This window comes from Oncorhynchus masou, chromosome 12 (assembly GCF_036934945.1).
Source record: "Oncorhynchus masou masou isolate Uvic2021 chromosome 12, UVic_Omas_1.1, whole genome shotgun sequence".
In the NCBI taxonomy this organism is placed as follows: domain Eukaryota; kingdom Metazoa; phylum Chordata; class Actinopteri; order Salmoniformes; family Salmonidae; genus Oncorhynchus; species Oncorhynchus masou.
In genome coordinates this window covers 90,453,036-90,478,348 of record NC_088223.1, presented here as the reverse complement: position 1 = coordinate 90,478,348, position 25,313 = coordinate 90,453,036, and the positions used below count along the sequence as shown (strand labels likewise).

The 25,313-nt window shown below is 43.1% G+C and overlaps 1 protein-coding gene across 1 annotated transcript in view; it reads right to left on the bottom strand.

Moving 5' to 3' along the window:
• The window catches only part of LOC135551044 (serine/arginine repetitive matrix protein 3-like), a 276,137-nt gene that overhangs the window by 138,578 nt on the left and 112,246 nt on the right, over positions 1–25,313 (bottom strand). The window lies entirely within an intron of this gene.

The following is a 25,313-nucleotide window of genomic DNA, read 5'->3' as shown; positions in this document are numbered from 1 at the left end:
ACCAAGCCTGATGCTTTATCTCGTCTCTTCAGTTCTTCTGAGGTCTCCACCGACCCCGAGGGGATTCTCCCTGAAGGGCGTGTTGTCGGGTTGACTGTCTGGGGAATTGAGAGGCAGGTAAAGCAAGCACTCGCTCACACTCCGTCGCCGCGAGCTTGTCCTAGGAACCTTCTGTTCGTTCCCGTTCCTACTCGTCCGGCCGTTCTTCAGTGGGCCCACTCTGCCAAGTTAGCCGGCCACCCCGGCGTTCGGGGTACGCTCGCTTCCATTCGCCAGCGTTTCTGGTGGCCCACTCGGGAACGTGACGCGCGTTGATTTGTCGCGCTTGTTCGGTCTGCGCGCAGACTAAATCTGGGAACTCTCCTCCTGCCGGCCGTCTCAGACCGCTTCCCATTCCCTCTCGACCGTGGTCTCACATCGCTTTAGATTTCATCACCGGACTGCCTTCATCAGCGGGGAAGACAGTTATTCTTACGGTTGTCGATAGATTCTCTAAGGCGGCTCATTTCATTCCTCTCGCTAAGCTCCCTTCTGCTAAGGAGACGGCTCAGATCATTATCGAGAATGTTTTCCGAATTCATGGCCTTCCGTCTGACGTCGTTTCCGACAGAGGCCCGCAGTTCACGTCTCAATTTTGGAGGGAGTTTTGCCGTTTGATTGGGGCTTCCGTCAGTCTCTCGTCCGGCTTTCATCCCCAGTCTAACGGTCAAGCCGAACGGGCCAATCAGACTGTTGGTCGCATTTTACGCAGTCTTTCTTTTCGTAACCCTGCGTCTTGGTCAGAACAGCTCCCCTGGGCAGAGTACGCCCACAACTCGCTTCCCTCGTCTGCTACCGGTCTATCTCCTTTTCAGAGTAGCCTCGGGTACCAGCCTCCGCTGTTCTCATCTCAGCTCGCCGAGTCCTGCGTCCCCTCCGCTCAGGCTTTTGTCCAGCGTTGCGAGCGCACCTGGAAGGGGGTCAGGTCGGCACTTTGCCGTAATAGGGCGCAGACTGTGAGGGCCGCTAACAAGCGTAGGACCAAGAGTCCTAGATATTGTTGCGGTCAGAGAGTATGGCTCTCCACTCAGAACCTTCCCCTTAAGACAGCTTCTCGCAAGTTGGCCCAGCGGTTCATTGGTCCGTTCCGTATTTCCCAGGTCATTAATCCTGTCGCAGTGCGACTTCTTCTCCAGCTATCTTCGTCGCGTTCACCCGGTCTTCCATGTCTCCTGTGTTAAGCCCGTTCTTCGCGCCCCCGCTCGTCCCTCCCCCCCATCCTTGTCGAGGGCGCACCCATCTACAGGGTTCGTAAGATTTTGGACATGCGCCCTCGGGGCCGTGGTCATCAGTACCTAGTGGATTGGGAGGTACGGTCCTGAGGAGAGGAGTTGGGTTCCCTCTCGGGACGTGCTGGACCGTTCGCTGATCGATGATTTCCTCCGTTGCCGCCAGGTTTCCTCCTCGAGTGCGCCAGGAGGCGCTCGGTGAGTGGGGGGGTACTGTCATGTCTTGTTATGTCTGTTCCTGTCCTTTCTCTTCACTCTGTCTCTCTCTGCTGGTCTTTTTAGGTTACCTTCTCTGTCTCTCATTCTTCAGCTGTTCTACATCTCCCCTAACTAGCTCATTCACTCTTTCACACCTGTTCTCTCTTCCCCCTCTGATTAGGTCTCTATTTCTCTCTCTGTTCCTGCTACTTTCAGTGTCTGATTCTTGTTTGTGTTTTTGATGCCAGAAGCAAGCTGTCGTCTCGTTTGCTTCCACCTTGTCCTATCCTGTCGGAGTCTGCCTGGCAGGTGCATCCTGCACTATACTACGTTCTTTTTGTTCCATTGTCAACGTTGGAAGAGGATTTATGCCATTCCTGTTTTTCATTAAAGAACTCTGTTTTCTGTTAAAACCGCTTTTGGGTCTTCACTCAAGTACATAACAGTTACACTGTTAAAAGCCATATTTCTCTCTCAGCAGGCACATGGTCGGTGTGTGTGTGTGTGTGTGTGTGTGTGTGTGTGTGTGTGTGTGTGTGTGTGTGTGTGTGTGTGTGTGTGTGTGTGTGTGTGTGTGTGTGTGTGTGTGTGTCGGGGAGGATTACTGGTCACTTAACACGTCTGACACAGCATGTTATGTGTCTTACCAAGTGGTCCCTTTAGACTAGTTTTTGGCAGAGGTGATTTTCTTTCTCTCTCTCTATCTCTCTGGTTTGAGGGGGAGAGAGGGATGGAGGGAGGCAGTGGGAAGGAGAGGAGGGAGAATATTCCAGCCAGTCATTTAATATGCATGCTGAGCTGAATGAGGCCATCTGCTTCAGCAGGTTAAAAAGAGCAGCAGCAATGATTACCTCGCTGCAGCTGGAGAGTTGTCTCACTGAGGGATGTGGACACCTGTCTGTCTGTCTGCCTGCCTGCCTGCCTGCCTGCCTGCCTGTGCCTGCCTGCCTGCCTGCCTGCCTGCCGCTCTGTCTCTCTGTCTCTCTGTCTCTCTCTCTCTCACTCAATTTAATTCAATTTCAATGAAATTTCAATTCAAAATGACTTTATTAGCAAAGGGAAACATACACTACATGAACAAAAGTATGTGGACACCTGCTCGTCGAACATCTCATTCCAAATTCATGGGCATTAATATGGAGTTGGTCCCCTATTTGCTGCTATAACAGCCTCCACTCTTCTGGGAAGGCTTTACACTAGATGTTGGAACATTGCTGCTATAACAGCCTCCACTCTTCTGGGAAGGCTTTCCACTAGATGTTGGAACATTGCTGCTATAACAGCCTCCACTCTTCTGGGAAGGCTTTCCACTAGATGTTGGAACATTGCTGCTATAACAGCCTCCACTCTTCTGGGAAGGCTTTCCACTAGATGTTGGAACATTGCTGCTATAACAGCCTCCACTCTTCTGGGAAGGATTTCCACTAGATGTTGGAACATTGCTGCTATAACAGCCTCCACTCTTCTGGGAAGGCTTTCCACTAGATGTTGGAACATTGCTGCTATAACAGCCTCCACTCTTCTGGGAAGGCTTTCCACTAGATGTTGGAACATTGCTGCTATAACAGCCTCCACTCTTCTGGGAAGGCTTTCCACTAGATGTTGGAACATTGCTGCAGGGACTTGCTTCCATTCAGCCATAAGATCATTAGTGAGGTCGGGCATTGATTTGGGGCGATTAGGCCTGGCTCTCGGTCGGCGTTCCAATTCATCCCAAACACGTTTGATAGGGTTGAGGTTAGGGCTCTGTGCAGGCCAGTCAAGTTCTTCCACACTGATCTCGACAAACCATTTCTGCATGGACCTCGTTTTGTGCATGGGGGCATTGTCAAGAAACAGGGAAAGGCCTTCCTCAAACTGTTGAAAGCACAGAATCGTCTTGAAAGTCATTGTATGCACTAGAGTTAGGATTTCCCTTCACTGGAACTAAGGGGCCCGAACCATGAAAAACAGCCCCAGACCATTATTCCTCCTCCACCAAACTTTACAGTCGGCACTACTACATTTAGGTAGGTAGTGATCTCCAAGCATCCGCCAAACCCAGATTGGTCTGTCGGACAGCCAGATGGTGATGTGTGATTCATCACTCCTCGTTAACACTGTCCCAGAGTCCAATTGCGGCGAGCATTACATCATTCCAGCAGACGCTTGGCATTGCGCACGGTGATCTTAGGCTTGTGTGCGGCTGCTCAGCCATGGAAACCCATTTCATGAAGCTCCTATCGAACAGTTATTGTGATGAAGTTGCTTCCAGGGGCAGTTTGGAACTCAGTAGTGAATGTTGCAACCGAGGACAGACGATTTTTGTCCAGTTCTGTGAGCTTGTGTGTCCTACCACTTCTCAGCTGAGTCATTGTTGCTTCAAGACATTTCCACTTAACAATAACAGCACTTACAGTTGATCGGGGCAGCTCTAGCAGGGCAGAATCCACTAATTTGAAGGGGTGTCCACATACTTTTGTATATATAGTGTATGTTTACATTGCCAAAGCAAGTGAAACTCTCTCTTATCCTCCCCTCCCTCTCTCCCTCTCTCCTCTTCACACTATCCTCCATACTAATCTGCCCCTTGGCTGGAGGTTGTTTTTGTTTTTAACAGTGTGGCACCCAAAGGATGTTTTTGTCATCATCAAGGTCAGAACTCTTCATTCCAGCCACGTTGGGCTTTATGCTTGGTGCCAGAAAACAACTTTTCCTTTTCATCAGACCTGGAGATAGGAGGCATATTGCAGAGCTCTGAAGAACTGTCCTGTGAATACTAAAGAAACCAGGAACAGACACAGCACAAAGCATTGTTTCAAGTGTCTGATTGAAGGAATTGAACGGAAATCAACTGCACATTAATTGCACATTCTCAGTGAATATGGTGAATACATTGACTGACTGAGGTCCCACTATTTATGTTTCTAATGGTTACAATAGAACATTATCAATTGTGACAGAACTAGATAGAACAGGATGGGAATAGAACTGTATTTAATGGGGATGGGAATAGAACTGGATTTAATGGGGATGGGAATGGAACTGGATTTAATGGGGATGGAAATAGAACTGGATTTAATGGGGATGGAAATAGAACTAGATTTAATGGGGATGGGAATAGAAGTGGATTTAATGGGGATGGGAATAGAACTGGATTTAATGGGGATGGAAATAGAACTAGATTTAATGGGGATGGGAATAGAAGTGGATTTAATGGGGATGGGAATAGAACTGGATTTAATCGGGATGGGAATAGAACTAGATTTAATGGGGAAGGGAATAGAACTGGATATAATGGGGATGGGAATAGAACTGGATTTAATGGGGATGGGAATAGAACTAGATTTAATGGGGATGGGAATAGAACTAGATAGAACAGGATGGGAATATAACTGGATTTAATGGGGATGGGAATAGAACTGGATTTAATGGGGATGGGAATAGAACTGGATTTAATGGGGATGGGAATAGACCTAGATTTAATGGGGATGGGAATAGAACTGGATTTAATGGGGATGGGAATAGAATTAGATTTAATGGGGATGGGAATAGAAGTGAATTTAATGGGGATGGGAATAGAACTGGATTTAATGGGGATGGGAATAGAACTGGATTTAATGGGGATGGGAATAGACCTAGATTTAATGGGGATGGGAATAGAACTGGATTTAATGGGGATGGGAATAGAATTAGATTTAATGGGGATGGGAATAGAAGTGAATTTAATGGGGATGGGAATAGAACTGGATTTAATGGGGATGGGAATAGAACTGGATTTAATGGGGATGGGAATAGACCTAGATTTAATGGGGATGAGAATAGAACTAGATAGAACAGGATGGGAATAGAACTAGATAGAACAGGATGGGAATATAACTAGATTTAATGGGGATGGGAATAGAAGTGGATTTAATGGGGATGGAAATAGGACAGGATTTAATGGGGATGGAAATACAACTGGATTTAATGGGGATGGGAATAGAACTGGATTTAATGGGGATGGAAATAGAACTGGATTTAATGGGGATGGGAATAGAACTGGATTTAATGGGGATGGGAATAGAACTAGATAGAACAGGATGGGAATATAACTGGATTTAATGGGGATGGGAATAGAACTGGATTTAATGGGGATGGGAATAGAACTGGATTTAATGGGGATGGGAATGGAACTGGATTTAATGGGGATGGGAATGGAACTGGATTTAATGGGGATGGAAATAGAACTGGATTTAAGAGGGATGGGAATAGAACTGGATTTAATGGGGATGGGAATATAACTGGATTTAATAGGGATGGGAATAGAACTAGATAGAACAGGATGGGAATAGAACTAGATTTAATGGCGATGGGAATAGAAGTGGATTTAATGGGGATGGGAATAGAACTAGATAGAACAGGATGGGAATAGAACTAGATTTAATGGCGATGGGAATAGAAGTGGATTTAATGGGGATGGGAATAGAACTAGATAGAACAGGATGGGAATAGAACTAGATTTAATGGGGATGGAAATAGGACAGGATTTAATGGGGATGGAAATACAACTGGATTTAATGGGGATGGGAATAGAACTGGATTTAATGGGGATGGAAATAGAACTGGATTTAATGGGGATGGGAATAGAACTAGATAGAACAGGATGGAATAGAACTAGATAGAACAGGATGGGAATATAACTAGATAGAACAGGATGGGAATAGAACTAGATAGAACAGGATGGAATAGAACTAGATAGAACAGGATGGGAATAGAACTAGATTTAATGGGGATGGGAATAGAACTGGATTTAATGGGGATGGGAATAGAACTAGATAGAACAGGATGGAATAGAACTAGATAGAACAGGATGGGAATATAACTAGATAGAACAGGATGGGAATAGAACTAGATAGAACAGGATGGAATAGAACTAGATAGAACAGGATGGGAATAGAACTAGATTTAATGGGGATGGGAATAGAACTGGATTTAATGGGGATGGGAATAGAACTAGATAGAACAGGATGGGAATAGAACTGGATAGAACAGGATGGTAATAGAACAAGATAGAAAAGGATGGGAATAGAACAGGATTTAATGCTGATGGGAATAGAACTGGATTTAATGGGGATGGGAATAGAACTAGATAGAACAGGATGGGAATAGAACTAGATTTAATGGGGATGGGAATAGAACTAGATAGAACAGGATGGGAATAGAACTTTATTTAATGGGGATGGAAATAGAACTAGATAGAACAGGATGGGAATAGAACTAGATAGAACAGGATGGGAATAGAACTAGATAGAACAGGATGGGAATAGAACTAGATAGAACAGGATGGGAATAGAACTAGATTTAATGGGGATGGGAATAGGACTGGATTTAATGGGGATGGAAATAGAACTGGATTTAATGGGGATGGAAATAGAACTGGATTTAATGGGGATGGAAATAGAACTAGATTTAATGGGGATGGGAATAGAACTGGATTTAATGGGGATGGAAATAGAACTAGATTTAATGGGGATGGAAATAGAACTGGATTTAATGGGGATGGAAATAGAACTAGATTTAATGGGGATGGAAATAGAACTGGATTTAATGGGGATGGAAATAGAACTAGATTTAATGGGGATGGGAATAGAAGTGGATTTAATGGGGATGGGAATAGAACTGGATTTAATGGGGATGGGAATAGAACTAGATAGAACAGGATGGGAATAGAACTGGATAGAACAGGATGGGAATAGAACTAGATTTAATGGGGATGGGAATAGAAGTGGATTTAATGGGGATGGGAATAGAACTAGATAGAACAGGATGGGAATAGAACTTTATTTAATGGGGATGGAAATAGAACTAGATAGAACAGGATGGGAAAATAACTAGATAGAACAGGATGGATGGAAATATAACTGGATTTAATGGGGATGGGAATAGAACTAGATAGAACAGGATGGGAATAGAACTAGATAGAACAGGATGGGAATAGAACAGGATAGAACAGGATGGGAATATAACTAGATAGAACAGGATGGGAATAGAACTAGATTTAATGGGGATGGGAATAGAACTGGATTTAATGGTGATGGGAATAGAACTAGATAGAACAGGATGGGAATAGAACTAGATAGAACAGGATGGGAATATAACTAGATAGAACAGGATGGGAATAGAACTGGATTTAATTGGGATGGAATAGAACTAGATAGAACAGGATGGGAATAGAACTAGATTTAATGGGGATGGGAATAGGACTGGATTTAATGGGGATGGGAATAGAACTAGATAGAACAGGATGGGAATAGAACTGGATAGAACAGGATGGGAATAGAAGTGGATTTAATGGGGATGGGAATAGAACTGGATTTAATCGGGATGGGAATAGAACTAGATTTAATGGGGAAGGGAATAGAACTGGATATAATGGGGATGGGAATAGAACTGGATTTAATGGGGATGGGAATAGAACTAGATTTAATGGGGATGGGAATAGAACTGGATTTAATGGGGATGGGAATAGAATTAGATTTAATGGGGATGGGAATAGAAGTGAATTTAATGGGGATGGGAATAGAACTGGATTTAATGGGGATGGGAATAGAACTGGATTTAATGGGGATGGGAATAGACCTAGATTTAATGGGGATGAGAATAGAACTAGATTTAATGGGGATGGGAATAGAAGTGGATTTAATGGGGATGGGAATAGAACTAGATAGAACAGGATGGGAATAGAACTAGATTTAATGGGGATGGGAATAGAAGTGGATTTAATGGGGATGGAAATAGGACAGGATTTAATGGGGATGGAAATACAACTGGATTTAATGGGGATGGGAATAGAACTGGATTTAATGGGGATGGGAATAGAATTAGATTTAATGGGGATGGGAATAGAAGTGAATTTAATGGGGATGGGAATAGAACTGGATTTAATGGGGATGGGAATAGAACTGGATTTAATGGGGATGGGAATAGACCTAGATTTAATGGGGATGAGAATAGAACTAGATTTAATGGGGATGGGAATAGAAGTGGATTTAATGGGGATGGGAATAGAACTAGATAGAACAGGATGGGAATAGAACTAGATTTAATGGGGATGGGAATAGAAGTGGATTTAATGGGGATGGAAATAGGACAGGATTTAATGGGGATGGAAATACAACTGGATTTAATGGGGATGGGAATAGAACTGGATTTAATGGGGATGGAAATAGAACTGGATTTAATGGGGATGGGAATAGAACTGGATTTAATGGGGATGGGAATAGAACTAGATAGAACAGGATGGAATAGAACTAGATAGAACAGGATGGGAATATAACTAGATAGAACAGGATGGGAATAGAACTAGATAGAACAGGATGGAATAGAACTAGATAGAACAGGATGGGAATAGAACTAGATTTAATGGGGATGGGAATAGAACTGGATTTAATGGGGATGGGAATAGAACTAGATAGAACAGGATGGAATAGAACTAGATAGAACAGGATGGGAATATAACTAGATAGAACAGGATGGGAATAGAACTAGATAGAACAGGATGGAATAGAACTAGATAGAACAGGATGGGAATAGAACTAGATTTAATGGGGATGGGAATAGAACTGGATTTAATGGGGATGGGAATAGAACTAGATAGAACAGGATGGGAATAGAACTGGATAGAACAGGATGGTAATAGAACAAGATAGAAAAGGATGGGAATAGAACAGGATTTAATGCTGATGGGAATAGAACTGGATTTAATGGGGATGGGAATAGAACTAGATAGAACAGGATGGGAATAGAACTAGATTTAATGGGGATGGGAATAGAACTAGATAGAACAGGATGGGAATAGAACTTTATTTAATGGGGATGGAAATAGAACTAGATAGAACAGGATGGGAATAGAACTAGATAGAACAGGATGGGAATAGAACTAGATAGAACAGGATGGGAATAGAACTAGATAGAACAGGATGGGAATAGAACTAGATTTAATGGGGATGGGAATAGGACTGGATTTAATGGGGATGGAAATAGAACTGGATTTAATGGGGATGGAAATAGAACTGGATTTAATGGGGATGGAAATAGAACTAGATTTAATGGGGATGGGAATAGAACTGGATTTAATGGGGATGGAAATAGAACTAGATTTAATGGGGATGGAAATAGAACTGGATTTAATGGGGATGGAAATAGAACTAGATTTAATGGGGATGGAAATAGAACTGGATTTAATGGGGATGGAAATAGAACTAGATTTAATGGGGATGGGAATAGAAGTGGATTTAATGGGGATGGGAATAGAACTGGATTTAATGGGGATGGGAATAGAACTAGATAGAACAGGATGGGAATAGAACTGGATAGAACAGGATGGGAATAGAACTAGATTTAATGGGGATGGGAATAGAAGTGGATTTAATGGGGATGGGAATAGAACTAGATAGAACAGGATGGGAATAGAACTTTATTTAATGGGGATGGAAATAGAACTAGATAGAACAGGATGGGAAAATAACTAGATAGAACAGGATGGATGGAAATATAACTGGATTTAATGGGGATGGGAATAGAACTAGATAGAACAGGATGGGAATAGAACTAGATAGAACAGGATGGGAATAGAACAGGATAGAACAGGATGGGAATATAACTAGATAGAACAGGATGGGAATAGAACTAGATTTAATGGGGATGGGAATAGAACTGGATTTAATGGGGATGGGAATAGAACTAGATAGAACAGGATGGGAATAGAACTAGATAGAACAGGATGGGAATATAACTAGATAGAACAGGATGGGAATAGAACTGGATTTAATTGGGATGGAATAGAACTGGATTTAATGGGGATGGGAATAGAACTAGATAGAACAGGATGGGAATAGAACTAGATAGAACAGGATGGGAATAGAACTAGATAGAACAGGATGGGAATAGAACTAGATTTAATGGGGATGGGAATAGGACTGGATTTAATGGGGATGGGAATAGAACTAGATAGAACAGGATGGGAATAGAACTGGATAGAACAGGATGGGAATAGAACTGGATTTAATGGGGATGGAATAGAACTGGATAGAACAGGATGGGAATATAACTAGATAGAACAGGATGGGAATATAACTAGATAGAACAGGATGGAATAGAACTAGATAGAACAGGATGGGAATAGAACTGGATTTAATGGGGATGGAATAGAACTGGATAGAACAGGATGGGAATAGAACTAGATTTAATGGGGATGGGAATAGAACTAGATAGAACAGGATGGGAATATAACTAGATTTAATGGGGATGGGAATAGAACTGGATTTAATGGGGATGGGAATAGGACTGGATTTAATGGGGATGGAAATAGAACTGGATTTAATGGGGATGGAAATAGAACTAGATTTAATGGGGATGGGAATAGAAGTGGATTTAATGGGGATGGGAATAGAACTGGATTTAATCGGGATGGGAATAGAACTAGATTTAATGGGGAAGGGAATAGAACTGGATATAATGGGGATGGGAATAGAACTGGATTTAATGGGGATGGGAATACAACTAGATTTAATGGGGATGGGAATAGAACTGGATTTAATGGGGATGGGAATAGAATTAGATTTAATGGGGATGGGAATAGAAGTGAATTTAATGGGGATGGGAATAGAACTGGATTTAATGGGGATGGGAATAGAACTGGATTTAATGGGGATGGGAATAGACCTAGATTTAATGGGGATGAGAATAGAACTAGATTTAATGGGGATGGGAATAGAAGTGGATTTAATGGGGATGGGAATAGAACTAGATAGAACAGGATGGGAATAGAACTAGATTTAATGGGGATGGGAATAGAAGTGGATTTAATGGGGATGGAAATAGGACAGGATTTAATGGGGATGGAAATACAACTGGATTTAATGGGGATGGGAATAGAACTGGATTTAATGGGGATGGGAATAGAATTAGATTTAATGGGGATGGGAATAGAAGTGAATTTAATGGGGATGGGAATAGAACTGGATTTAATGGGGATGGGAATAGAACTGGATTTAATGGGGATGGGAATAGACCTAGATTTAATGGGGATGAGAATAGAACTAGATTTAATGGGGATGGGAATAGAAGTGGATTTAATGGGGATGGGAATAGAACTAGATAGAACAGGATGGGAATAGAACTAGATTTAATGGGGATGGGAATAGAAGTGGATTTAATGGGGATGGAAATAGGACAGGATTTAATGGGGATGGAAATACAACTGGATTTAATGGGGATGGGAATAGAACTGGATTTAATGGGGATGGAAATAGAACTGGATTTAATGGGGATGGGAATAGAACTGGATTTAATGGGGATGGGAATAGAACTAGATAGAACAGGATGGGAATAGAACTAGATAGAACAGGATGGGAATAGAACTAGATAGAACAGGATGGGAATATAACTAGATTTAATGGGGATGGGAATAGAACTAGATAGAACAGGATGGGAATAGAACTAGATTCAATGGGGATGGGAATAGAACTAGATAGAACAGGATGGGAATAGAACTAGATTTAATGGGGATGGGAATAGAACTAGATTTAATGGGGATGGGAATAGAACTAGATAGAACAGGATGGGAATAGAACTAGATTTAATGGGGATGGGAATAGAAGTGGATTTAATGGGGATGGAAACAGGACAGGATTTAATGGGGATGGAAATACAACTGGATTTAATGGGGATGGGAATAGAACTGGATTTAATGGGGATGGAAATAGAACTGGATTTAATGGTAATGGGAATAGAACTGGATTTAATGGGGATGGGAATAGAACTAGATAGAACAGGATGGGGAATAGAACTGGATAGAACAGGATGGGAATAGAACTAGATAGAACAGGATGGGAATAGAACTAGATTTAATGGGGATGGGAATAGAACTGGATTTAATGGTGATGGGAATAGAACTAGATAGAACAGGATGGGAATAGAACTGGATAGAACAGGATGGGAATAGAACTAGATAGAACAGGATGGGAATAGAACAAGATAGAAAAGGATGGGAATAGAACAGGATTTAATGCTGATGGGAATAGAACTGGATTTAATGGGGATGGAAATATAACTAGATAGAACAGGATGGGAAAATAACTAGATAGAACAGGATGGGAATAGAACTAGATAGAACAGGATGGGAATAGAACTAGATTTAATGGGGATGGGAATAGAAGTGGATTTAATGGGGATGGGAATAGAACTAGATAGAACAGGATGGGAATAGAACTTTATTTAATGGGGATGGAAATAGAACTAGATAGAACAGGATGGGAATAGAACTAGATAGAACAGGATGGGAAAATAACTAGATAGAACAGGATGGATGGAAATATAACTGGATTTAATGGGGATGGGAATAGAACTAGATAGAACAGGATGGGAATAGAACTAGATAGAACAGGATGGGAATAGAACTAGATTTAATGGGGATGGGAATAGAACTGGATTTAATGGGGATGGGAATATAACTAGATTTAATGGGGATGGGAATAGAACTAGATAGAACAGGATGGGAATAGAACTGGATTTAATTGGGATGGAATAGAACTAGATAGAACAGGATGGGAATAGAACTGGATTTAATTGGGATGGGAATAGAACTAGATAGAACAGGATGGGAATAGAAATAGATTCAATGGGGATGGGAATAGAACTAGATAGAACAGGATGGGAATATAACTAGATTTAATGGGGATGGGAATAGAACTGGATTTAATGGGGATGGGAATAGGACTGGATTTAATGGGGATGGAAATAGAACTGGATTTAATGGGGATGGAAATAGAACTAGATTTAATGGGGATGGGAATAGAAGTGGATTTAATGGGGATGGGAATAGAACTGGATTTAATCGGGATGGGAATAGAACTAGATTTAATGGGGAAGGGAATAGAACTGGATATAATGGGGATGGGAATAGAACTGGATTTAATGGGGATGGGAATAGAACTAGATTTAATGGGGATGGGAATAGAATTAGATTTAATGGGGATGGGAATAGAAGTGAATTTAATGGGGATGGGAATAGAACTGGATTTAATGGGGATGGGAATAGAACTGGATTTAATGGGGATGGGAATAGACCTAGATTTAATGGGGATGAGAATAGAACTAGATTTAATGGGGATGGGAATAGAAGTGGATTTAATGGGGATGGGAATAGAACTAGATAGAACAGGATGGGAATAGAACTAGATTTAATGGGGATGGGAATAGAAGTGGATTTAATGGGGATGGAAATAGGACAGGATTTAATGGGGATGGAAATACAACTGGATTTAATGGGGATGGGAATAGAACTGGATTTAATGGGGATGGAAATAGAACTGGATTTAATGGGGATGGGAATAGAACTGGATTTAATGGGGATGGGAATAGAACTAGATAGAACAGGATGGGAATAGAACTAGATAGAACAGGATGGGAATAGAACTAGATAGAACAGGATGGGAATAGAACTAGATAGAACAGGATGGGAATAGAACTGGATAGAACAGGATGGGAATAGAACTAGATTTAATGGGGATGGGAATAGAACTGGATAGAACAGGATGGGAATAGAACTAGATTTAATGGGGATGGGAATAGAACTAGATAGAACAGGATGGGAATAGAACTAGATTTAATGGGGATGGGAATAGAACTGGATTTAATGGGGATGGGAATAGAACTGGATTTAATGGGGATGGGAATGGAACTGGATTTAATGGGGATGGAAATAGAACTGGATTTAAGAGGGATGGGAATAGAACTGGATTTAATGGGGATGGGAATATAACTGGATTTAATAGGGATGGGAATAGAACTAGATAGAACAGGATGGGAATAGAACTAGATTTAATGGGGATGGGAATAGAACTAGATAGAACAGGATGGGAATAGAACTGGATAGAACAGGATGGGAATAGAACTAGATAGAACAGGATGGGAATAGAACAAGATAGAAAAGGATGGGAATAGAACAGGATTTAATGCTGATGGGAATAGAACTGGATTTAATGGGGATGGAAATATAACTAGATAGAACAGGATGGGAAAATAACTAGATAGAACAGGATGGGAATAGAACTAGATAGAACAGGATGGGAATAGAACTAGATTTAATGGGGATGGGAATAGAAGTGGATTTAATGGGGATGGGAATAGAACTAGATAGAACAGGATGGGAATAGAACTTTATTTAATGGGGATGGAAATAGAACTAGATAGAACAGGATGGGAATAGAACTAGATAGAACAGGATGGGAAAATAACTAGATAGAACAGGATGGATGGAAATATAACTGGATTTAATGGGGATGGGAATAGAACTAGATAGAACAGGATGGGAATAGAACTAGATAGAACAGGATGGGAATAGAACTAGATTTAATGGGGATGGGAATAGAACTGGATTTAATGGGGATGGGAATATAACTAGATTTAATGGGGATGGGAATAGAACTAGATAGAACAGGATGGGAATAGAACTGGATTTAATTGGGATGGAATAGAACTAGATAGAACAGGATGGGAATAGAACTGGATTTAATTGGGATGGGAATAGAACTAGATAGAACAGGATGGGAATAGAAATAGATTCAATGGGGATGGGAATAGAACTAGATAGAACAGGATGGGAATATAACTAGATTTAATGGGGATGGGAATAGAACTGGATTTAATGGGGATGGGAATAGGACTGGATTTAATGGGGATGGAAATAGAACTGGATTTAATGGGGATGGAAATAGAACTAGATTTAATGGGGATGGGAATAGAAGTGGATTTAATGGGGATGGGAATAGAACTGGATTTAATCGGGATGGGAATAGAACTAGATTTAATGGGGAAGGGAATAGAACTGGATATAATGGGGATGGGAATAGAACTGGATTTAATGGGGATGGGAATAGAACTAGATTTAATGGGGATGGGAATAGAATTAGATTTAATGGGGATGGGAATAGAAGTGAATTTAATGGGGATGGGAATAGAACTGGATTTAATGGGGATGGGAATAGAACTGGATTTAATGGGGATGGGAATAGACCTAGATTTAATGGGGATGAGAATAGAACTAGATTTAATGGGGATGGGAATAGAAGTGGATTTAATGGGGATGGGAATAGAACTAGATAGAACAGGATGGGAATAGAACTAGATTTAATGGGGATGGGAATAGAAGTGGATTTAATGGGGATGGAAATAGGACAGGATTTAATGGGGATGGAAATACAACTGGATTTAATGGGGATGGGAATAGAACTGGATTTAATGGGGATGGAAATAGAACTGGATTTAATGGGGATGGGAATAGAACTGGATTTAATGGGGATGGGAATAGAACTAGATAGAACAGGATGGGAATAGAACTAGATAGAACAGGATGGGAATAGAACTAGATAGAACAGGATGGGAATAGAACTAGATAGAACAGGATGGGAATAGAACTGGATAGAACAGGATGGGAATAGAACTAGATTTAATGGGGATGGGAATAGAACTGGATAGAACAGGATGGGAATAGAACTAGATTTAATGGGGATGGGAATAGAACTAGATAGAACAGGATGGGAATAGAACTAGATTTAATGGGGATGGGAATAGAACTGGATTTAATGGGGATGGGAATAGAACTGGATTTAATGGGGATGGGAATGGAACTGGATTTAATGGGGATGGAAATAGAACTGGATTTAAGAGGGATGGGAATAGAACTGGATTTAATGGGGATGGGAATATAACTGGATTTAATAGGGATGGGAATAGAACTAGATAGAACAGGATGGGAATAGAACTAGATTTAATGGGGATGGGAATAGAACTAGATTTAATGGGGATGGGAATAGAACTAGATAGAACAGGATGGGAATAGAACTAGATTTAATGGGGATGGGAATAGAAGTGGATTTAATGGGGATGGAAATAGGACAGGATTTAATGGGGATGGAAATACAACTGGATTTAATGGGGATGGGAATAGAACTGGATTTAATGGGGATGGAAATAGAACTGGATTTAATGGGGATGGGAATAGAACTGGATTTAATGGGGATGGGAATAGAACTAGATAGAACAGGATGGGGAATAGAACTGGATAGAACAGGATGGGAATAGAACTAGATAGAACAGGATGGGAATAGAACTAGATTTAATGGGGATGGGAATAGAACTGGATTTAATGGTGATGGGAATAGAACTGGATTTAATGGGGATGGAATAGAACTAGATAGAACAGGATGGGAATAGAACTGGATTCAATGGGGATGGAATAGAACTAGATAGAACAGGATGGGAATAGAACTGGATAGAACAGGATGGGAATAGAACTGGATAGAACAGGATGGGAATAGAACAAGATAGAAAAGGATGGGAATAGAACAGGATTTAATGCTGATGGGAATAGAACTGGATTTAATGGGGATGGGAATAGAAGTGGATTTAATGGGGATGGGAATAGAACTAGATAGAACAGGATGGGAATAGAACTTTATTTAATGGGGATGGAAATAGAACTAGATAGAACAGGATGGGAATAGAACTAGATAGAACAGGATGGGAATAGAACTAGATTTAATGGGGATGGGAATAGAAGTGGATTTAATGGGAATGGGAATAGAACTAGATAGAACAGGATGGGAATAGAACTTTATTTAATGGGGATGGAAATAGAACTAGATAGAACAGGATGGGAATAGAACTAGATAGAACAGGATGGGAAAATAACTAGATAGAACAGGATGGATTGAAATATAACTGGATTTAATGGGGATGGGAATAGAACTAGATAGAACAGGATGGGAATAGAACTAGATAGAACAGGATGGGAAAAGAATTTGATAGAACAGGATGGGAATAGAACTAGATAGAACAGGATGGGAATAGAACTAGATTTAATGGGGATGGAATAGAACTGGATAGAACAGGATGGGAATAGAACTAGATAGAACAGGATGGGAATAGAACTAGATAGAACAGGATGGGAATAGAACTAGATAGAACAGGATGGAATAGAACTGGATAGAACAGGATGGGAATAGAACTAGATTTAATGGGGATGGAATAGAACTGGATAGAACAGGATGGGAATAGAACTGAATTTAATGGGGATGGGAATAGAACTAGATAGAACAGGATGGGAATAGAACTGAATTTAATGGGGATGGAATAGAACTAGATAGAACAGGATGGGAATAGAACTGGATAGAACAGGATGGGAATAGAACTGAATTTAATGGGGATGGAATAGAACTAGATAGAACAGGATGGGAATAGAACTAGATAGAACAGGATGGGAATAGAACTAGATTTAATGGGGATGGAATAGAACTGGATAGAACAGGATGGGAATAGAACTGAATTTAATGGGGATGGAATAGAACTGGATAGAACAGGATGGGAATAGAACTGGATAGAACAGGATGGGAATAGAACTAGATTTAATGGGGATGGGAATAGAACTGGATTTAATGGGGATGGAAATAGGACTGGATTTCATGGGGATGGGAATAGAACTAGATTTAATGGGGATGGGAATAGAACTGGATTTAATGGGGATGGGAATAGAACTAGATAGAACAGGATGGGAATAGAACTGGATAGAACAGGATGGGAATAGAACTAGATTTAATGGGGATGGGAATAGAACTGGATTTAATGGGGATGGAAATAGGACTGGATTTCATGGGGATGGGAATAGAACTAGATTTAATGGGGATGGGAATAGAAGTGGATTTAATGAGGATGGGAATAGAACTAGATAGAACAGGATGGGAATAGAACTAGATTTAATGGGGATGGAAATAGAACTGGATTTAATGGGGATGGAAATAGAACTAGATTTAATGGGGATGGGAATAGAAGTGGATTTAATGGGGATGGGACTAGAACTGGATTTAATGGGGATGGGAATAGAACTAGATAGAACAGGATGAGAGTATAACTGGATAGAACAGGATGGGAATAGAACAGGATTTAATGCTGATGGGAATAGAAATGGATTTAATGGGGATGGGAATAGAACTAGATAGAACAGGATGGGAATAGAACTAGATAGAACAGGATGGGAATAGAACTTTATTTAATGGGGATGGAATAGAACTGGATTTTGTCAGGATTTGGCCAGGGTTGTTCCAGTTGTTTGTCAGTAGATGTCCCCATTGTGCTTTTTGTCCCTGTGTTTTTCCCTTGACCCCCATTATTGTTTGCACCTGTGTCTTGTTTCCCCTGAGTGTATTTAAACCCTTTGTTTCCCTCAGTTCTGTGCTCTGTGTTTGTATGTTGGCACCCTGCCCTAGTGTTCTGTGTGCTCTTGTCGATTCCGGGTAACGTTCTTGTGGTATTCTGTTTTTTGTTTTAGTTTAGTTTTGGTGAGTTTCTTTTTAGTTCTTTTTGTGTTTTTCCTTCCACCTTTTGGATTTGCCATTTTTATTTTTAGGATTTTTTCTTCATTAAATACACCGTCTTAAGTACTGCTGTGACTGCCTCATCTTCTGGGTTCTGCTGTCTATTCGTGGCTCAGTTGGTTAAGTGACTGTTTCTCACTCCGGAGACCCAGGTTCGAAACCGGGTCCTGACAGAAACACAGAGCTAAAAATGAACCCAGAGGCAGCCAGTTCCCAGGACCTTTTTGCCACGCTGTCCCACCACCAGGAGACTGTCCAACGCCACGAAGCCGCCCTGGTTCAGCAAGCGGCCTTAATGGCAAGACATTCTCATCTTCTGTCGGAGATGCTGACTTCCATTAAGCAAATGTCTGATCGACTTACCCCGGCAACAGTTCCGTCCCAGTACCTCAAGTTCACGTACCCATGGCAGTTAACCCCTGGCTGAACCTCGTCTTCCACCTCCCCAACGGTTCTCAGGTGATCCAAGTGCTTGTAAAGGGTTTCTCACTCAATGTTCTCTCTCCTTTGAGCTGCAACCTCGTCGTTTCCCACCGACCGGTCTAAGATCGCATATATCATCACCCTGCTGTCGGAAAAAGCCCTGGCCTGGGCTACTGCTGTGTGGGATGCCCATAGTTCCTGCTGTGCCAGCTACTCTGCCTTTGCTGAGGAATTCAAACGAGTGTTTCAAGGCCCAAGCAGTGGTTCTGACTCAGCCAAACAGCTCCTGACTCTCCATCAAGGTTGGCGCAGCGTGACGGACTATGCCATCCAGTTCCGCACGGTAGCAGCAGCGAGTGGCTGGAACAACGAGGCGCTCACGGTGTGCTTTCTGAAAGGCCTTTCCGACACTATCCAAGATGAACTGGCCACTCGGGAACCACCGGACAATCTCGAGTCCCTGATCAAGTTGGCCTCACGCATTGACCAGCGTCTGAGAGAGAGAGAACTCAACCGTAGACCTCTAGCCCCTATCAGTCCCAGCTCCGAGCTCCCACCTTTATCATCACTGGCTCCACCGGAACCCATGCAGATTGGACGCATCTCCCAGGCTGAGAGAGACCGCCGGATGAGGGAGCGACGCTGTCTATATTGCGGCAAACCGGGCCATTTCCGTTCCACGTGTCCCGGGCTCCAGGGAAACGCTCTGTCCCGTACAGACCGGGGGAACTGTAACGGGAAACATAACCTCCTCCCATCCGTCCAACTCCGTCTGCTCATTCCAGTCACCCTCTCCTGGGACAACCACAAGCTTCACCTTCAAGCCTTGGTAGACTCTGGAGCCGCAGGTAACTTCATGGATGGTGTCTGGGCGAAGGAGAATGGCGTTCCCTCTGAACCTCTAAGTGACCCCATGAGGGTTACTACATTGGATGGAAGCCCTTTGGGATCTGGACTTGTCACTCATGTCACTACCTCCTTGAGACTTTCAGTTTCACAACACCAGGAATTGATGAACTTTCATTTGATCTCCTGTTCCGAGTTCCCTCTCGTCCTTGGATACCCCTGGCTTCACAGCCATAACCCTCACATCGACTGGTCTGTGGGCACTATCAAGCAGTGGGGTCCTACGTGCCAAGCTACTTGTATTTTCCAGAATTCCCCGAGTTCTACTCCCGAGTCTTTAGAATCCATCGACCTGACCCGAGTTCCCGAGTGTTACCATGACCTCAAACTGGTGTTTAGCAAACAGAGGGCCACCATGCTACCACCCCATAGATCTTACGATTGCCCCATCGACCTGTTTCCGGGCACTTGCCCCCAGGGGTCGGATCTTTTCCCTATCTCCACCCGAACGAGCTGCTATGGATACCTACATCAAGGACTCTCTGGAAGCAGGCCTCATGCGTCCATCCACCTCCCCGGCGGGAGCAGGGTTTTTCTTTGTGGCCAAGAAAGACGGTGGGTTACGTCCTTGCATCGACTACCGGGGACTCAATGACATAACCGTCCGTAACCGTTACCCGCTACCCCTTATGGCCACAGCCTTCGAGCTGCTCCAGGAAGCAGTTGTTTTCACTAAGCTTGACCTGCGGAACGCATACCATCTTGTGCGGATCAGACCTGGTGACGAGTGGAAGACCGCTTTCAACACGCCTACTGGTCACTATGAATACTTGGTGATGCCCTTCGGCCTGACCAACGCCCCAGCGGTGTTCCAAGCGCTCATAAACGATGTGCTTAGGGATATGCTTAACATATTTGTGTTCGTTTACTTGGATGACATCCTCATCTTTTCGAGCTCCCTTCAAGAACACACTAAGCATGTCAGACAAGTACTCAAACGCCTCCTGGACAGCCATCTGTACGTTAAGCCGGAAAAATGTGAATTCCATTCATCCCGAGTACAATTCCTGGGATTTGTAGTGGAACCCGGTCGAATCCAAATGGACCCTAGGAAGGTAGGGGCGGTAGCAGATTGGCCCACCCCCAAATCCGTTAAGGATGTTCAGCGTTTCCTGGGCTTCACAAACTTTTACCGCAAGTTCATCAAGAACTTCAGTTTGGTGGCAGCTCCTCTCTCAGCTTTAACCAAAGGTGGCAATGCAAGGTTTTTTTGGGGGAAGAGAAGCTGAGACGGCCTTCCAAGGACTCAAGCAGCGCATCCTCTCTGCTCCCATCCTGATACTACCGACTACGGATGAACCATTTGTGGTGGAGGTAGACGCATCAGAGGTTGGTGTCGGAGCTGTCCTGTCTCAGAGGGGTGAAGACAAGAAGCTTCATCCGTGCGCTTTCTTCTCACACCGGCTTACCCCGACTGAGAGGAACTACGATGTGGGGGATCGTGAACTCCTAGCGGTTAAGATGGCATTGAAGGAATGGAGACACTGGCTCGAGGGGGCTTCTCACCCGTTTCAAGTGCTTACGGACCACAAAAATCTGGAGTATATCCAGCAGGCGAAGCGATTGAACTCTAGACAAGCTAGATGGTCTCTTTTCTTCAATCGATTCCAGTATATCCTCACCTATCGGCCCGGGTCGAAGAATCTCAAACCGGATGCCCTGTCCCGAGTCTACGCTCCTGCCATTCGAGATGACACGGACATGCCTGTCCTTCCTGCTGCTAAGATTGTGGCTCCGATCTCGTGGCAAGTTGAGGATACCGTGAGACGTGCTCAAGCTAGCGAACCGGACCCTAAAGGAGGCCCTGCCAATCGGTTGTTTGTCCCCAAGGCAGTGAGGACTCAGGTCCTTCTGTGGGGGCACTCCTCTCGCCTCACCTGTCATCCGGGCGTAGGTCGCACCTTGGAGTTCATCCAGCGTAAGTTCTGGTGGCCTACCATAAGAGAAGACGTTGCCACTTTCGTCAATGCCTGCCCCGTGTGCTGCCAGGGCAAATCTTCTCACCTCCGCCCTCAAGGACTCCTTCACCCTTTACCTGTTCCCCACAGACCCTGGTCCCATATCTCATTGGACTTTATTACTGGACTTCCTCCATCCCATGGCAATACTACTATCCTAGTCATAATCGACAGGTTTTCAAAGGCGGCCAGGTTCGTCCCTCTGACTAAGTTACCTTCTGCCAAGGAAACGGCTGAGTTGGTAATTAATCATGTGTTCCGAGTCTTCGGCATTCCTCAAGATGTGGTTTCTGACAGAGGTCCCCAGTTCGCCTCAAGGTTTTGGAAGGCCTTCTGCCAACTCATGGGGGCTTCTGCCAGTCTATCTTCAGGGTACCATCCGGAGTCCAACGGCCAAACAGAGAGGATGAATCAAGAGCTGGAAACCACCCTCCGATGTATGACTCGTGACAACCCGTCCACATGGTCATCCTTTATTGTTTGGGCCGAATACGCGCACAACACCTTGCGCTCCTCCTCCACTGGTATGTCCCCGCACGAGTGTCAGTTTGGCTATGCTCCTCCATTGTTCCCGGACCAGGAGGCAGAAGTCAGTGTGCCTTCAGCCTTGAGATTCGTCAGACGCTGTCGGCTTATGTGGAGGAAGACCCGTCTTAATCTGATGCGTTCCTCACAGAGGTATCAACAACAAGCCAACAGACGTCGCCGTCCCGGGCCTACCCTGCGCCCCGGCCAGAGAGTCTGGCTCTCCACAAGAGACTTACCTCTACGGGTGGAGTCTCGCAAGCTGTCCCAAAAATACATCGGTCCCTTCAAGGTTGCCAGGAGAGTTAACCCAGTTTCTTATCGCCTACACTTACCCAGATCCCTTAAGATTAATCCCACATTTCATGTGTCTTTGTTAAAACCTGTTGTTTTTCTCCCCTTGTCCCGGCAGACAGACCTCCCCCTCCGCCTCGTGTCATTGGAGGCCAGCCGGCTTATACCGTCCACCGGATACTGGATTCCCGCCGGGTGCAGCGGTCCTGGCAGTATCTGGTGGACTGGGAAGGCTACGGTCCTGAGGAGCGCTCCTGGGTTCCTGCCAAAGACATCCTGGACCCTGACCTCATTCGTCAGTTCAGGGTCCTCCACCCTGAGAGAGCTGGTAGGAACGTCAGGAGCCGTTCCTAGGGGGGGGATTCTGTCAGGATTTGGCCAGGGTTGTTCCAGTTGTTTGTCAGTAGATGTCCCCATTGTGCTTTTTGTCCCTGTGTTTTTCCCTTGACCCCCATTATTGTTTGCACCTGTGTCTTGTTTCCCCTGAGTGTATTTAAACCCTTTGTTTCCCTCAGTTCTGTGCTCTGTGTTTGTATGTTGGCACCCTGCCCTAGTGTTCTGTGTGCTCTTGTCGATTCCGGGTAACGTTCTTGTGGTATTCTGTTTTTGTTTTAGTTTAGTTTTGGTGAGTTTCTTTTAGTTCTTTTTGTGTTTTTCCTTCCACCTTTTGGATTTGCCATTTTTATTTTTAGGATTTTTTCTTCATTAAATACACCGTCTTAAGTACTGCTGTGTCTGCCTCATCTTCTGGGTTCTGCTGTCTATTCGTGGCTCAGTTGGTTAAGTGACTGTTTCTCACTCCGGAGACCCAGGTTCGAAACCGGGTCCTGACAGATTTAATGGGGATGGGAATAGAACTCGATAGTACAGGATGGGAATAGAACTAGATAGAACAGGATGGGAATAGAACTGGATAGAACAGGATGCGAATAGAACTAGATAGAAAAGGATGGGAATAGAACCGGATTTAATGGGGATGGGAATATAACTGGATTTAATGGGGATGGAAATAGAACTGGATTTAATGGGGATGGGAATAGAACTAGATTTAATGGGGATGGGAATAGAACTAGATAGAACAGGATGGGAATAGAACTAGATAGAACAGGATGGGAATAGAACTAGATTTAATGGGGATGGGAATAGAACTAGATAGAACACGATGGAAATAGAACTGGATTTAATGGGGATGGGAATAGAACTAGATAGAACAGGATGGGAATAGAACCGGATTTAATGGGGATGGGAATATAACTGGATTTAATGGGGATGGAAATAGAACTGGATTTAATGGGGATGGGAATAGAACTAGATTTAATGGGGATGGGAATAGAACAGGATGGGAATAGAACTAGATAGAACAGGATGGGAATAGAACTGGATAGAACAGGATGGGAATAGAACTGGATTTAATGGGGATGGGAATAGAACTGGATTTAATGGGGATGGGAATAGAACTAGATAGAACAGGATGGAAATAGAACTGGATTTAATGGGGATGGGAATAGAACTAGATAGAACACGATGGAAATAGAACTGGATTTAATGGGGATGGGAATAGAACTAGATAGAACAGGATGGGAATAGAACTGGATTTAATGGGGATGGGAATAGAACTAGATAGAACAGGATGGAAATAGAACTGGATTTAATGGGGATGGAAATAGAACTGGATTTAATGGGGATGGGAATAGAACTAGATAGAACAGGATGGGAATAGAACTAGATAGAACAGGATGGGAATAGAACTGGATTTAATGGGGATGGGAATAGAACTGGATTTAATGGGGATGGGAATAGAACTAGATAGAACAGGATGGGAATAGAACTTGATAGAACAGGATGGGAATAGAACTGGATTTAATGGGGATGGGAATAGAACTAGATAGAACAGGATGGAAATAGAACTGGATTTAATGGGGATGGGAATAGAACTAGATAGAACAGGATGGAAATAGAACTGGATTTAATGGGGATGGGAATAGAACTGGATTTAATGGGGATGGGAATAGAACTAGATAGGACAAGATGGGAATAGAACTGGATTTAATGGGGATGGGAATAGAACTAGATAGAACAGGATGGAAATAGAACTGGATTTAATGGGGATGGGAATAGAACTAGATAGAACAGGATGGAAATAGAACTGGATTTAATGGGGATGGGAATAGAACTGGATTTAATGGGGATGGGAATAGAACTAGATAGAACAGGATGGAAATAGAACTGGATTTAATGGGGATGGGAATAGAACTAGATAGAACAGGATGGGAATAGAACTGGATTTAATGAGGATTGTCAGGATTTGGCCAGGGTTGTTCCGGTTTTTGGTCACTAGATGCCCCCAT